Source organism: Gossypium hirsutum, chromosome A06 (genome assembly GCF_007990345.1).
Source record: "Gossypium hirsutum isolate 1008001.06 chromosome A06, Gossypium_hirsutum_v2.1, whole genome shotgun sequence".
Lineage (NCBI taxonomy): Eukaryota > Viridiplantae > Streptophyta > Magnoliopsida > Malvales > Malvaceae > Gossypium > Gossypium hirsutum.
The window spans coordinates 121,061,383-121,078,659 of NC_053429.1; the positions used below are offsets into that span (position 1 = coordinate 121,061,383).

The 17,277-nt window shown below is 36.0% G+C and overlaps 2 non-coding genes across 2 annotated transcripts; both read left to right on the plus strand.

The window, feature by feature from the left end:
* The first annotated feature begins 2,282 nt into the window (after positions 1-2,282).
* On the plus strand, positions 2,283-2,389 carry LOC121231329 (small nucleolar RNA R71). Its single transcript, XR_005929389.1, has one exon. It is a non-coding gene; the product is annotated as a small nucleolar RNA R71 (small nucleolar RNA).
* A 13,846-nt stretch (positions 2,390-16,235) lies between these two features.
* On the plus strand, positions 16,236-16,342 carry LOC121231644 (small nucleolar RNA R71). The gene has a single exon (XR_005929700.1). It is a non-coding gene; the product is annotated as a small nucleolar RNA R71 (small nucleolar RNA).
* The last annotated feature ends 935 nt before the right edge of the window (positions 16,343-17,277 follow it).

Below are 17,277 nucleotides of genomic sequence, written 5' to 3' on the forward strand. Positions count from 1 at the left end.
GCTTAGGACACGCCCGTGTGTCCAGGCCGTATGCTTCACACGGCTGTGTTGTACGGCCGTGTGGATCGAATTTATAGCCGTGTGACTCGATACTTGGGGATTTTTAGCCTTGTTTCCACACGGTCAGGGACACGCCCATGTGTCCAGGCCATGTGGGCCACTGTACCTGTATTAAAATATGAAAAATAGCTAAAACAAACTAGTTGCTGGTGTTAGTGCTCGGGTTGCCTCTCGAGAAGCGCTTATTTAAAGTCTAAGCTCGACTCACCTCATATTTTCACGGTCATGGTGGTTCAAGGAGTTGAGACCCCTCTTTCGTACTATCAATTCTATTAACCACATACAGTCTAAGTCGAGTAATATTTACCTTGAAAGTGTCGAATTTAGAATGATATACCTTAACTGTGCCTTATGGGAAAACATTAAGTACCATAAAAGGAGTCACTCCATTTGTATTAAGCTCTAAAATAACAATTCTAGGGTCCTTTTCATCTAACAATACTTTGTCCTCAACCTTAAATTGCTTTGTTTCATCCCTACGCTCATTATAATGTCACTTGGATTCATCGTGTACTTTTGGTTTCTCCTTGACATGTGTTCGCCATTCGTCTAGTTCATAGATCTGAAGCCTTCACTCTTCGTGAGTCACTCTATTTTTGTTGTATGGATTAGAATGAGGCTCTATCACGTTCTTCCTAGGGGATTCCTACAAAGAAGTTTATGCCTTAACTTTACTCAAGTTAATAGAACCTAAACAATCATCTCGATTACTAGATATATTACCAGAATCACGAGCTTGAAGTTTAATCGTGTCATCTCCTACACGAAGTATCAATTCACCTGTGCCAACATCGATGATAGTTCTAACAGTTCTAAAAAAAGCCTTCCTAAAATTAAAGGTATGTCACTATTCTCATCCATGTCTAAAATAACAAAGTCAATTGGGAATATAAATTTATCAATTTTGACAAGCACATCTTCAATTATACCCCTAGGAATTCTAATGGTTTTGTCAGCCAATTGAATGCTCATCCTAGTTTGTTTGGGTTTCCCTAGTCCTAGTTTTTTAAACATTTTATAAGGCATAATATTAATACTTGCCCCTAAATCAGCTAAAGCATTGTTAACATGCCAACTACCAATTAAACAAGGAATTGTAAAACTCATTGTATCTTTCAGTTTGTTGGGTAACTTGTTTTGTAGAATAGCTGAGCAGACTGCATTTAACTCCACATGCGATGGCTCATCTAACTTCCGTTTATTTTTCAGAAGTTCTTTTGAAAATTTAACTGCATTTGGCATCTGCAAAAGAGCTTCAATGAACGGTAAGTTAATATATAATTTTTTAAGTAGTTTAAGGAATTTACCGAATTGTTCGTCTGTGTGGTCTTTCCTTTTTTCTTAGGATATGGTACACAAGGTTTATATTCTTTGCTTACCGGCTTTTGTTTACCATGATTCATTTCATTCTTACCATTACTTACCATAGTTTCGTGCATTGTTTCAAATTCAGATTCATCTAACCCTTTTTTGTCGCGCACAACGATGACATGGAGTTGCTCCATTGGGTTAGTTTCTGTGTTACTGGGCATGCTACCTTGCGGTCATTCAGAAATCAACTTAGCAAGCTGTCCTATTTGGGTTTCGAGCCCTATAATTGACGTTGCTGATTCTTAAATGCTGTTTTGGTATTTTGAAAACGAGTTTCTAACACTGAGATGAATTTCGTGAACATCTCTTCAAGGTTTGGTTTCTTCTCTTGTTGGTAAGGTGGTTGTTGAAAACCTAGAGGATGCTGTGGTTTTTCATTTCCTTGACCACCCCACGAGAAATTGGGATGGTTCCTCCAACCTCCATTTTAAGTGTTACTATACGGGGTATTTTGAGGTCTAGAATTATTACCCATTTAGTGGACTTGTTCCTCCTCAATACTAGGGTTGAAGGATGGATACTTTGTGCTGTGCACTCCTCCTCCATTTGAATCACACCTCATCACTGGATGTACCTAGGTAAAAGCACACAAACCATCAAGCTTTTTATTTAAAAGTTCTACCTAGTTAGATAGCATAGTGACCGTGTCAAGGTTGAAAACACTAGTTGCTTTTGTCGGTTTCGTTCTCATGACTTGCCACTGATAGTTATTCAATGACATCACTTCAATAAATTTGCAAGCCTCTTCAGGTGTTTTGTTTTTTAAAGTTCCACCGACGGCTGCATTGATCAGTTATCTTGTTAAGGGGTTCACACCATTGTAAAAAGTCTGAACCTGCAGCCATAAAGGTAACCCATGGTGAGGGCACATTCTCAATAAATCCTTGTATCTCTTCCATGCATCATAAAGAGTTTTTAGATCCATCTGCACAAAAGAAGAGATATCATTCCTTAATTTAGCCGTTTTAGCCGACGGAAAATATTTAAGTAAAAATTTTTCGGTCATTTGTTCCCACGTGGTGATTGACCCTCGTGGTAGCGAGTTCAACCATTGTTTAGCCTTATTCCTCAATGAAAAAGGAAACAAATTCAGGCGAATGGCATCGTCAGAAACGCCATTGATCTTAAAAGTGTCGCAGAATTCCAAAAAAAATTGCTAAATGAGTGTTTGGATCCTCATCCTGCAAACCTTCAAACTGAACAAACTGTTGTATATTTGAATCGTGTTAGGTTTCAGTTCAAAATTATTTGCAGTAGCAGCAGGTCTAACTATACTCGATTCAGTTCCTGTTAAATTGGGTTTAACATAATCATACATAGTACAAGGAGCAAGATCATGATTTACTGGATTTGCAGCAACCACAGGAGGTAGCAGATTATTCTGATTATCAACCATATCCTTGGTTGTAGTATGGATATCATCCTCTCGCTCTTTCTCTATGTATTGTAGACTTTGCCTTATTTTTATTCAATTTCTGCGAATTGTGCTCTCGATCTCACTGTCAAAAAGCAAAGGTCCTAACGGGTTCCTCCTAGTCATAAACTAGAGACACCTGCCAGAAGCAATTAGAAAGAAAAATCTAGAAAAGAAAAATTAAACTAAAAGCAAAAAGTAAATTGCAATAAAAGTAAAAATGGCTAAAGTGATAAAAATTAAGCGTTCCTAATATCTTAGTCCCCGACAACGGCACTAAAAACTTAATGGTCATGAAACTAACTAAAAATTCGACTAAGACAAGCGTACCTATCGAACAGTAGTATAGTTATGATGAGACCGAGAATATCGTATCTACGAGGATTAAAAGTACTAGTAATTACTATCTTTTTTATTATCTAACCTAAGAAGTAAATGATGTTTTTAAACTAAAACTAATTATCTAATTAACTAAGATTACGACAGAGATCAAAGTTGGAAAATACTTTTTAGAAGACCAATGGAGAAGACAATACCCAAGGAAGAATCCACCTAGACTTCACTTATTACTTCAGAATTAGACGATTTATTCACTTGACTTAATCCGTAGAAATCCCTAGTTTATGTTATTATCTCTCTCGAGACTAAAAACAACTGAATCTAGGTTGATTAATTGAAATCTCTTTCTAATTAAAACTCCTATTGTCGCAATAACTCGGTCTATGGATTCCCTTATTTGATTTGTCTCTAATCCGGCATATTTATGTCATCCTATCTCTAGAATTGCATGTAACACCGCTTAATTATAAATGATCTAGTCTTAAACAGGGACTTTTGCTCCACTGAATAAGCACATCAAAACCTGAATTAATATCCTGAAATATCAAAACAAGAATTAAAACTCACAATTAAGAATAAGAATAAGTATTTATCATATAATTCAAATACTAATAAAATTCGTCTTAGGTTTCATCTTCCTTAGGTATTTAGGGAGTTTAGTTCATAATAATGGAAAACATCTCAAATTTGGGAAAACAACAAAAACATAAAGAAAATCAAAGAACTTCTAGGGAAATTGAATGGAGATCTTTAGTCTTGAAGTAGATCCTACTTCCGAGCTGATTCCAATGGCTATCCTTGAATATTTTCTGCCTTCCACTCTGCATGTCCCCTTTAATCCTTTTCTAGAGTGTTTATATAGACTTTGGAATGCTTCAAAACCTTCAAAATTAGCCTTTTTCGAGTAGAATTAGACTTGGGCTCGACAGGGACACGGCCGTGTGGCACGCCCATGTGATGATGTTCAGGCTGTGTGTAATTCTGGGTTGTTTTTTTAGTCGACACGGCCATGACACATGGGCGTGTAGCCTATCCATGTGTCACACACGAGTGTGTGGATCACCCTTGTAGAAGTGCTTAGGTCGTGTAAAACACTGGATTAGGCCAATTTGTCCGTTTTTTGGCCCGTTTCTTGCTCTTTTTGCTTTCCTATGCTCACCTAAGTATAAAACATAAATTTAAAGGATTAGGAGCATTGAATTCAATGAAACTAATGAAAAATCATCCATAAATATGTTAAACATGGGTTAAAAATATGTATATATTATGGTTTATCAAATATCCCCACACTTAAGCATTTGCTTGTCCTCAAGCAAAATCCTCAACTTACAAATAAAATAAATCCTTCTTAACTTATAATTCTCATTAATAATGTTCGAAATAATCCACAAGTAATCATACGTTAAGAGCTTAACTATAAGAACATTAAAGTTTCAAACGATCCAAATTGAGCATTTCAATAAAAGAATCATAGGTATCCCCCTTTATCTAAGTAATCATATTTAATTCCAAATTGACAAGGTTGACATCCTCACTAATGATTCACTCAAATCACTCAAAGTGTTTAAGGTTCAATAATTAAGCACTCAATAGTCAAGCATGAAAAGTTATTACCATAGGCTTGCATGAAAATCAAATCTCCACCACTATAATGAGATGATACACAAATCAAAAAATCTTTAACAATGTTTTAATGGGGCTTGGGTTAAAGCTAATCACTGAATTACAAACAAGTGCCAGAATTAACACTAACCAAAACTAATGAAGGGAGCTTTTCTCTCAATATGATAACTTATCCAAGCTATTTAGAACAATATGTAATTTTAATAAATATACGGTTTTTTTTAAGAACAAGTACAATAATGGAAAATACATAATAAGAAATAATTTAGCAACTAGAATGAACGAACATAATATTAGGTAACTAATCAAATTAAATCTCGATAAAAAAGAAGTCAATAAAAAGTAGAAATTCTTAATTAATCAAAAAGGGATAAGTTGCAGGTTAAAATTAAGGGCTAAAATCGAGAAATAATAGTTAAGGCTCAAAGGGATTCACTAGGGGTCAATTATGTGGGTAGGCTTTTTATGGGGTAAATGGGTTAGAACCTAAGTGCCTTTATCATTTTCGTATATCAAATCAAATGTGTGGTCTCGACATGTATAATTGATGCAAGTTCTAGAATACCAAATCAATGTTGACATACTCATAAAAACAATTAGTGAGCAAGAACGATATATGCTCTGAAAGGCTCAAAATCTCACGAAATTTATGGGTATTTGATGTCAATCCTGTAAATTCAAAACTTCAAGATCATACCTCGATTCAGGGAAACAACCTAGAAATTTTAATTCTCAAAAGTCAACTTATCATGCTTGATCCTCTAATGTCTTAAAGTTTAAACAATCAATGCACAGTTACCTATGATTTAGTTCAAAACATATCAATAAAAATCATAAGTCAATCAAGATTCATTCTAATAGTAATATGAGGAAATTATTTGAGAGCAAGATAAAAATTCAGGTCTTTTTCTGATAATCACATAAATAACCTCCCCACACTTAAGATGTACATTGCCTTCAATGTAGAGAGATAGATAATAGCAATATAAGCATAATATCAAAAGAGAGGGAGAGAAGCAAAATTTCCCTGAATTTGGATGTAATTCTTGAAAGAGCGGAAACAGGTTTAGAGGTATTGAAAGTGATGTGTATGTGACATATAGATAGAGGTGAAGGTGGTGGTAAAGGTTGGGTTCCACAATCACAGTGCCCAACGAAGAGGTTATCGTGGTTGTCAGTGTCGTGGTGGCTATGGTTGTAGTCGAGTAGGACATGGCAGTCGTGGAGGATTGTTTGTTTATTCCTTAGTAGTACCCATCGACTGAACCTTTTGAAACTGCGATGCCATCAATAATATTTAAGGGATTTATATGTATAGGGTTGTTATGGTTAGTAATAATGAAATAACTAGATAAAAGAAAATTCAAATTATACTAATAAAAGTCCTGTAAGAAAATGATAAAGAAAGTGCAAAAGAAATGCAAAATTAAAAATAAAAACAAGTTGAAAATTAAATGGACTTGAAAGTCCTCGTCGAAATCTGGATTGTGAGGTGGTGGTGCTGGAGGCGATATGTGAAAATGTTGGCAAATTTGTTGTAGCATCGCCTCGATGCTGTCGAATCGCTGAGTGCAATATTGCTCAAAGCGATGAAGGTGGTCAGAAACTTCAGACAATAAAGCAGCCGCATGAACTAGTTGGTGACTCCGTGGTGCTTGTGAATGTGGGTCCTCTTGAAATGCATGGATATCATCAGGAATATCCTCGGCGTCATCCTCATCGATAGCTCGTGCAAGTCAGTACTGAGGAGAGTCGAACCTACGACGACGCTCAATCATTCGCATATGGAGCATACTTTGGATGCCCTGTGGGGACATCTGGCCAATGAGAGTGAGCAATGAAGACTACGCCATTGTATTTAGGAGTCCAAAATATCGCGCTAGACGAGTCACATATGGGCCGATGCCGATGACTTCTTTTCAGTGTCGTTCTGTCTAATGGCGAAAAGCAAGGGCGACAAAGTAAGCGAGATAAAAAATATGACCTTGCCTCATGGTCCACAGGAAGTATACGTCGTGAGTGTTGACGACGCCAGTGCTCTCTTGCCTCCCCGTTAATGTGTGTGCCAAAAGGGCATGGAGATAACGTAGAGCTGGAGCTAGAGCCGATGCCTTTGAATGGCTAAGATCATAAATTCCTGTAGCAGGCTGGGGGTCTACCCAACACGATGAAGATGAACGATGTATGTGGCAGTGGAGGTGGGAGAAATGGTCTGCCTCCATAAACTCGTCTGTTTAGAGTCCCAAGGCAGCTCTAAATTCAGGGACACTCAACTGACGTACTAGACCACCAAGGCGAAATTGAACTGTTCCTAGGTCATCGTACTCCACCATCACTGTTGTAACTGGAAAGTCAAGCCGAGTTCCAATGTGAATTCCAAATATGTCTGCTCGATAATTGATCGCGAGGTTTCGTGATAGGTTTTAAATATTTATAATTACTCGTTCTTGAACAACTATTATCATGATGTAGGCAAGTGTACCTATCGAACAGTAGTATAGTTTTAGCAAGACCGGATTGTCGAACCCAAATGAACTAAAAGTACTAGTAATGACTTGTCTTTTTATTATCTAGCCTAAGAATAATGGGGTTTTGTTTTAATTAACTAATTATCTAAACCAAGAATGCACGGAGAAAAGAATTAGGGAATTACCTTTGGGAAAATCGATTGACTTGAGATAATACCTAAGGAAAAAATTCACCTAGACTTTACTTGTTATTCTGGCTCCGAATCGGACGATTTATTCATTTAACATGTTCTGTAGAGATCCCTAAGTTATGTTATTATCCCTATTCAAAACTAATAACGTCTAATCCCTAGATTGAATAACCGAGACTTTTCTCTAATTAACACTCTAGGGTTACATTAACTCGATCTATGGATCCCCTTATTAGGTTTCACCCTAATCCGGCAAAATCTTGTCACCTTATTTCTAGGCACGCAATCAACTCCGCTTAATTATGACAAAAGTACTATTAGATAAGGTCTATTCCTTATCTGAATAAGAGCATGTCTTGAATCAGTATCCTGAGATATCAAAACAAGAATTAAGAACACATAATTAAGAACAAGTTAAATATTTATCATACGATTCAGAAAATAATAATAAGATTCATCTTAGGTTTCATTCCCCTTAGGTATTTAGGGGATTTAGTTCATAACTAAATAAGAAAACATATCAGAAGAATAAAGAATACAAAACATAAAGAAAACCCAAAACTCTTGAAGGGAAATTGAGGAGAGATCTTCAGTCTTGATGATGAATCCAGCTTCTGCGAAGGATCAATTGGCTACCTTGGGGTAACTCCTTACCCCCTTCTCTGTCTCGCTTTTTCTCCTCTTCTAGGGTGTATTTATAGGCTTTGGAATGCCTAGAAGCCCTCAAAAGTGGATTTTTTCGAATTGGACTTCGTCGAAACCATTTTTTTGAAAACGGGGATCAACTTTATATTTTGAAAAGAAAACGAAAATTGGGAGTCGCCACCAATCTTTTTTTGTTTAGGTGTGATCGGATCACCAAGAAGTTTGGTCGTTTAAATAAAACATTTTAGTTTACTAAAACAACGATTTTGGTATACGAAATTTGAGAAAACGGGTTCGGGAGTCGGTTACGTACGAGGAAGGATTAGCACCCTCGTAACGCCCAAAATTGGTACCTAATTGATTAATTAATGTCCTAATGTCGAAAATTGAAAAGATTTAAAGTAAATTTTGAAATATGATCCCTTTTTATGAATGTTCGTTTTACAAAAATATTTGAATAAATCGAAGCGGATGCTAAAGACCTTCTTATCTCGAAGTAATTAAACGTCACATCCAACACGTTAGGATACGACATTTTAAATTATCGAGAATAAGCTTGTCTATTGATTTTCAAAACTCATGCATTTTAATTTCAAAAGGATATTCAATCATTTGGATCAAATGGAAAAAAATCGAAACCCAGCATGTTAGGGCAGGATCTCTCGAATTTCCCAATCACGGAATATTGCCTTTATTAGAGAATTTTCTTTTTATGAAATAATAGCAAATATGAAATTTAAAACAATGTGTATTTATTTTGTTTGGAATAAGGTAAAACAATCTACATTAAATACGTGCATTCGAGCTTTAATGCACGATGTGATTTAAATGGAACGAGAAAGAATGATGATATAGAACATGGCATAATAATTTGCGAATAAAATATTACCACAATTAATCACAATGACATGAAAATATGAATAAACGAACCATAAAGTACCTAATGGCAATAATCATACAACACATATTATCTTGGCATCAATATTAATGATAAAAAATGAAACAAAATAATATATAAAACAACTTGAAGTAACTAGTATGAAACAAATTAAAATGAATAATGTATAAAACAATTTAAAACAAATAATATACAAAGCAAATTAAATTAAATAAAAAATGAATAACAAGATAATTTTAGATGAGTAATATATAAAACACGTTTAAAATAGATACTACAAAAAGCAATTTAAAATAAATAGTATGAAACAATTTAAAATCATCAATGTACAAAACAATAAAATGATACATAGAACAACTAAAATAAATAATTTATAAAGCAATTTAAAATAACATATAAAAAGTTTAAGATAATAACAGATGAAAAGTAAATTTGAAACAAGTAATATATGAAAAAAATATATATATAAGAAACAAGTAATATATAAGAAAGAATATATGTAAGAAATTTAATATAAGCAATATAAGAAGTCTCAAAATAAATAATAAAAGATCAACAATAAACAATAAGTAAAAAATAGTTAACCTATAAAACAATATCATTAAATTACATATAAAACTTAAAATAGACAGTATATATATAATAGTTTAAAATAAAAAGATATAAAAATTTTTCAAAATAAGTAACATATATAATAGTTTTGAGCAAATGATACATATAACATATTTAAAATTGATAATAATTTAAAATACATTATACGTAAAAAGGATTAGAATAAGTAATAATAAAATAAATAATAAATAATGCATATAAAAAAATTAAAAAGAATAACATTAACAGTTTTTCTTTATTTTAAAAGTAAATAAATTAATAAATTAATTAATTAATTAATTAAACAAATGACTAGGCTGAAATTGAATTTAAAAATAAGGTACAAATTACAAAATAAAAAAACTAATGAGGACCAAAATGAGACGGACTAAAACAATCGGAGACCTGATGGAAAAATAGACCAAAGTTCAGACACGTGTCCGTTTCTAAGAGTTCAGCATGCCTAATGGACTAAATCAAAACATGCAAGAAATATTTGGGCAAATTTAGAAAAATAAAAAAAATAACTCAGAACAGCCCATAAATCGGAGGGACCAAGGGGATAAATATCCCAAAAAAGCAAAACGAGCGGATCCCCCCTGGAGCGAGTCAGGTCGAGCGAGGATCTGCCCTAAACGACGCCGTTTTGGCGCTATGGCATTGGGTGCAAAACGGCACCGTTTTGATTCCTGTATAACAATCAAATTTTTTTTAAAAAAAATCATTCTGTCACTCTTTTAAAAAAAACTTTTAAACCCCCTCCCTTTTCTCTGCTAGGGTTTCAACCTAGACTTGGGGAGTCATCACCGGACCACCGGTCCTTCACCGTGGATAGTGGTCGGAGCGATGCAAAAGGGTTTTTTAGCCACTGCTTAAAACGCTCGTGAAGGCTATGCCTTCTCAGCCCACAAACCCGAGAGAAGAAAGGCTTTCCCCTCCCTTTTAGGTTCAACTTCGGCGATGAAAAAACGAGCTCCAACGACGCAACCGCGGATGATTCGGGTATTTTTTATTTATCCTTTTTACTCAAAATAGGCTCATAATAAAAAATGAAAAATGAAAATGAAAATAAAAAAAGGAATCGAAAAGAACACGAGAAATGAAAATAAAAATCAACCTTTTTTTTTGCTTTTTGCTTTTGATTTCTGAAAATGCGTTTGATACAATGTTTTCTCGTTTTTGTATTTCCGAAAAATCCCCCTTAATACCAACTATCCTCTGGCCTTTATAGCCATTTTTGCATTGTTTAAAAATACATATTTCTTTGCCTTTACTGCCTTTACTACTGTTTTGTTTTGCTTCGGTTCTCTGCTGTTGCGTGTTTCTCTTTGCTTGCATGCCGCAGGTGGCTGATGGGAGCGATGGGACGAGGCCAGAGGTTGCTGTGCTGAGGCAACAGAGGCACCAGTGGGTGGTCAGGCATTGAACACGCTGACACCACATGGGAGCGGCGCAGCGCAAAGGGGGAAGACCCTAGGGTTTCTGACAGTTTGTCTAAGTTATGGGCTAAGGTTTGGGTTAGTTTTTTTTTGGGCCAAAGAGTATTCAGGTCTTGTAAATTGACTTGTAATTGGACCATTTAATTAATTTTTTATTTGGTTTATTTGTTATTTTAGCGGGCCCAGGTAAAAATAGGCTTTTACAGACTTAACTTGGGCTCGACAGGGACACGCCCGTGTGACACGCCCGTGTGTGATTACTTCAGGCCATGTTCGAGCCTGTTAGAATGGCACAGGCGTGTGCTATGCCCGTATGAGTCGTGAACCAATTTTTCCAAATTGACACGGCCGTATGGTCTGCCCGTGTGAGGAGGTCCAGGTCGTATTGATTTCGTACTTTGGCCTATTTTCTCCGTTTTTGGCCTGTTTCTTGTTCCTTTCGCTCTCCTATGCTCTCCTAAGTGTAAAACATGAAATTAAAGCATTAGGAGCATTGAATTAACCAATTATAATGAAAAATCATCCATAAAATGCGTTAAACATGGGGGGAAAATATGTATAAATTACGGTTTATCAAATACCCCCACACTTAAGCATTTGCTTATCCTCAAGAAAAATCCTCAACTCATAATCAAAATAAATTCTTCTCAACTTATAATTTCTATCAATAATATCTCAAATTAATCCATAGGTAATCATACACTGAGAATTTCACTAAAAAAAACATAAAAGTTTCAATCATTCCAAGTTGAGCATTTTATTCTGAAAACATAGGTGTCTTCCCTCATCTAAGTTTTACATCCTCATTTAATTTAGAATATCACAGAGTTTTACATCCTCACCAAAAATTCACTCAAATCACTCGAGGTGTTTTAAGAACAATAAAGGAAGCACTCAATAGTCAATAATGGAAATTCATTACCATAGGCTTGCATGAAAATCAAATCTCCACCACTATAATTTAAGATGATACATCAATCAAAAGGTCTTTAGAGGGTTGTAATGAGGTTTGGTTAGGGGGTGTGGTTACAAGCTAAAAGAAAGGGTTAGAATCGAGATGGAATTGAAAAGTTGCCTAACTAGAAAAAGAGTTAATATTCACTTGCGTACAACAGAGCTTCTCTCAGAATATGAAATTACAGATATGCATACATAGTTTTTCTTTTTTTTTTTTTAAGAACAAGTTAAATAATATAGACTAAATATCAAGAACAAAACATAGCTAGGCAATCCATTCAACTCTAATTTCGACAAAAATAGGGATTAATTTAGGGGATTTCAACAATAATAGGTTAAAGGTTAATATTAAGGGTAATATAAGAAATGGTTTGTTAGGCTCAATGGTGTTTACTAGGGGTTAATCGTGGAGGTAGGCTTTTCATGGCATGAGTGGGTTAATCCTAAGTGCCTTAATCATTTTGATATATCAAATCAAATGGTGTGGTCTCGACATGCATAATCAAACAAGTTCTAGAATAACAGTTCAATACTGACGCACTCAAAGCAATAATAAAAGTGAGCATGAAAGGATGAATAGATGCTCAAAAGGCTCAAAAATCTCACAAAAAATATGGCTTTTTGATGTTTAGACTCGTGAATTTTAATTCAAAGTAATACCTAGACTTGGGGAAACAACCTATAATTTAAGTTTCTTAAAAATCAACTTATCATGCTGGATTCTCTAATGCCTTAAAGTTTAAATAATCAATGTATAAATCCCTATGTTTTAATTCAAGATATATCAATCAAAATCATAAATTAATTAAAATTTATCCTAAATATGATATGAGAGTTTTTCAAGAGAACAAGATGATTATTCAGGGATTTTTCTGATAATGAAATAAATACCCCCCACACTTAAGATGTACATTGCCTTCAATGTACAAAGATAGATATTAGAGTATAAAAATAAGATAGGGAGAGAAGTGAAACTTCCTGTATGATGAACTCCTCAAACTAGAGTTTTGGAGAATGATCGGTTTGAGAGTGGAGGAGGATACTCTAGCGGTCGTAGAGGTTCATTAGGCCATAAGCCTGCGCCAAAAGAATATTATATCTAGTGGTAGCTATGGTTGTGGTCGAGCAGGACATGGCAGTCGTGGAGAACCTTTCCCAATGGATTTGTAGTTCCTATGTGATGATGAGCTTAAGTGCTCTATATAACTGTGATAAAATCAAGAACTTTTTAGGGGATATTAGGAAGAATAAGTACTCGAAAAGAAATAACCGAAATTATTAATTAAAAAAATTCTAAAATCTAACAAAAATAAAAAGTAGTTTCAATAAAAATTAAAAACATAAAATAATAAATAAATATTTCTAAACATCATCACCGCTAGATGGTTCGCGAGGTGGGATTGGCGATGAGATGTGGAGGTGCTGACAAATCTGCTGTAGAGTAGCATCTATGTTGTCAAATCGTTGAAAACACTACTGCTCAAAACGAGTGAGGCGCTCAGATATGTCAGCATATGAAGCCGCCGCATGAACTGGACGAGAGGGTGGTGATGGCTAGAAATAGGGACTAGGGAGTGGAGAAGGGGAGATTTCAGCTAGGGTTTTGAAAGGGGGAAGAAGATGAACAGTGGTTTGCTTATATAGGGGAGGGCCACACGGCCTAGAGCCACGCTCGTGTACTCTGAAGGTGAGTCCGTGTTTTTTGAATTTTTTGATTGAGGTCGTGCCCGGCTACTATCCCACGTCCGTGTGTCTTGGGCATGTGTGGCACACGGCCATATCGCACGGTCGTGCCGAGCTTTGTTTGCTTCTCCCACACTCGTGTGTTAGGGAACCACGCCCGCGTATTATTGTCCACGTCTTAACGGCTCGGGCGTGTCTTCTGCCCATGTCAAAAAAACAGAATCGAGCCTTGCCCCTGGCACGCCCGTGTTTTTTTATTCCCACGTCCGTGTTCACCTATCAAGTTCACCCACGGCCATGTCACACGGCCATGGGGATTTATTGTATCCCGTCTTTTGGGGAAATCATGTCCTGCTTCCATACGGCCGTATCGCACGGCCGTGTCTCTTCCCCTATTTAGCCACGGCTGTAGGAACGCCCATAAGCCTGACCGTGTGTGCTGAAAGAATTTGCATTTCAAAGATAATGTTAATGATTTAAAGTGTTAGAAATTAAAAATAAATAAATCAAAATATGTTAGTGCTCGGGTTGCCTCCCTAGAAGTGCTTATTTATAATCTAAGCTTGACTTACCTCTCTAGTGAATGGTCAGGGTGGTTTGAGGAGTTCGTACTCCTTATTCCTGCTATCAATCTCATCAAAATAAGGTTTTAAACGGGTGTTGTTTACCTTAAAAGTGTCGAACCTAGAATGACTCACCTCTACCGTACCGAATGGAAAAATACTAAGTACCGTAAGAGGGATTTCCTTATTTTGTGTGGTAGTGACAATGTGGGGATCTACGGCATCTAGTAAGACCTTATCACCAACCTTAAGTTGATTCGGAGGGGTATCGAACTCCTTCTGGCGTAATTTTGATTTATCGTGTGTTCTTGGTTTATGTGCTCTCCATTCGTCCAGTACCTCTATCCGTAGCCTTCGTTCCTCATGAGTGTGTCCTCTATCATTGCTGAAACATGGCTCGTGAACTTCTTTGAAGCTTAATTTCTGCAAAGTAGGTTGTGTCATATTGTCAGTTGTAGTAGACTGGTGTAGACCATTACCTTCACTGTTCGATGTGATGCCAGAAGTACGAGCTTAAAGGGTGATCGTGTTGTCTCCTACGCGAAGCGTGAGCTCACCTATGCCAACATCAATAATTGTTTTAGGAGTTGCTAAAAAGGGCCTTCCTAAAATCAAAGGGGTGTTATTATCCTCCTCTATGTCTAGAACAACGAAATCAACGGAGAATATGAACTTATCTACTTTCACGAGTACATCTTCAACAATACCCCTAGGAAATCTTATAGTTTTATCTACCAATTGAATGCTCATCCTAGTTTGTTTAGGTTTCCCAAGACCTAGTTGCTTAAACATTTTGTAAGGCATGACGTTAATACTAGCCCCTAAATCAGTTAATGCATGACTTATATCTAAACTACCAACTAAGTAAGGAATTGTAAAACTCCCTGGATCTTTCAATTTGTGGGGTAGCTTATTCTGTAGAATACCTGAACAGACTGCGTTTAGCTCCACATGTGACGCTTCGTCCAACTTTCGCTTGTTTACTAAAAGCTCTATTAAAAATTTCATTGCGTTTGGCATCTGTGAAAGGGCTTCAATAAACGGTAAGTTAATATGTAAATTTTTTAAGCGTTTAAGGAATTTACCAAATTGTTCATCTGAGCGGTCTTTCCTTGCCGCGTTGGGGTATGGCACACGAGGTTTATATTCGACATTCACCGATTTGTTTGTATTTTGATCTACCTCACCTTGACCTTTGCTTACTACAGTTTCTTGCCTCGATTCTGGTTCGGGCGCAATGAATCATTCCTTATCTTGAGTACAAATTGCGTTGAGGTGTTCCCTTATATTAGGTTTAGTATTACTTGGTAAACTACCTTGTGATCGTTCGGAGATTAGTTTGGATAGCTAGCCTATCTGAGTCTCAAGTCCTTGGATCGATGCTTGTTGATTTTTAAGTGTTATCTCGGTATTTTGGAAACGGATTTCTGACATTGATATGAATTTTGAGAGCATCTCCTCAAGGTTCAGTTTCTTCTCTTGTTGATAATATGGTTGTTGAGGATTTTGTAGCTTTTGATTCCATTGACCACCCCAGAAGAAATTTGGGTGGTTCCTCCAACTTGCATTATAAGTATTACTGTATGGGTTATTTTGAGATTTAAAGTTATTGTTACCCATATAGTTGACTTGTTCCTCTTCGGTTGTGGGATTGAAAGATTGATATTCTGTATGCGCACCTCTTCCACTTGAGTCACACCTCATTACTGGATGTACTTGCGTAAAACCAAGTAAACCATCAATCTTTTTATTGAGAAGTTCTACCTGATTTGACTGCATAGTAATTGAGTCGACGTTATAAACGCCGGCTGTTTTCGTTGGCTTTGTCTTCATAACTTGCCACTGATAGTTATTTAATGACATCTCCTCTATAAACTCATAGGCATCTTTTGGTGTTTTATTGTTGATGGTTCTGCTAGCAGCTGCGTCAACCATTTGCCGAGTCAAGGGATTCAGACCATTATGGAATGTTTATACTTGAAGCCAAAGCGGTAACCCATGGTGAGGGCACCTACTCAGTAAGTCCTTATATCTCTCCCATGCATCGTAAAGTGTTTCTAAATCCATCTGCACAAAAGAAGAGATATCATTACGTAATTTAGCCGTTTTAGCCGGCGGAAAGTATTTTAGTAAAAAAATTTCGGTCATTTGTTCCCAAGTAGTGATAGACCCTCGTGGTAATGAGTTCAACCATTGTTTAGCTTTGTTTCTCAGTGAAAAAGGAAATAACCGAAGACGAACGGCATCATCAAAAATGCCATTGATTTTAAATATATCGCAAAATTCCAGAAAGTTTGCTAAGTGAGCGTTGGGATCTTCATCCTGCAAACCATCAAACTGAACAAACTGTTGTATCATTTGAATTGTGTTAGGTTTCAGTTCAAAAGTATTTACAGCTACAGCAAGTCTAACTATGCTAGATTCAGTTCCTGTTAAAGAAGGTTTAGCATAGTCATACATAGTACGTGGAGCAGGATTTTGATTAGCCGCAATTGCAGGAGGTAGCTGATTGCCTTGGTTTTCAGCCATCTCTTCGATTTGAGGTTGGGTATCGTCTTCTTGCTCATTCTCTGTGTATCTTAAGCTTCGCCTTATTTCTCTTTGGTTTCTACGAACTGTGCAATCGATTTCCGTCAAAAAGTAATGGTCCTAATGGGTTCCTTCTAGTCATAAACTATAAAAACCTGCCAAGAGAAAGAAAGAGTAAATTAATAAATAATAATAATAAAATTAAATTAAATTACAAGAAAAATAAATGGCTAAAGTAATAAAAATTGAGCGTTCCTAATATTTTAGTTCCCCGGCAACGACACCAAAAACTTGATCGTGAGGTTTCGTGATAGGTTTTAAATATTTATAATTACTCGTTCTTGAACTAACTATTATCGCGATATAGGCAAGTGTACCTATCGAACAGTAGTATAGTTTTAGCAAGACCGGATTGTCGAACCCAAAAGAACTAAAAGTTCTAGTAATGACTTGTCTTTTTATTATCTAGCCTAAGAATAATGGGGTTTTGTTTTAATTAACAAATT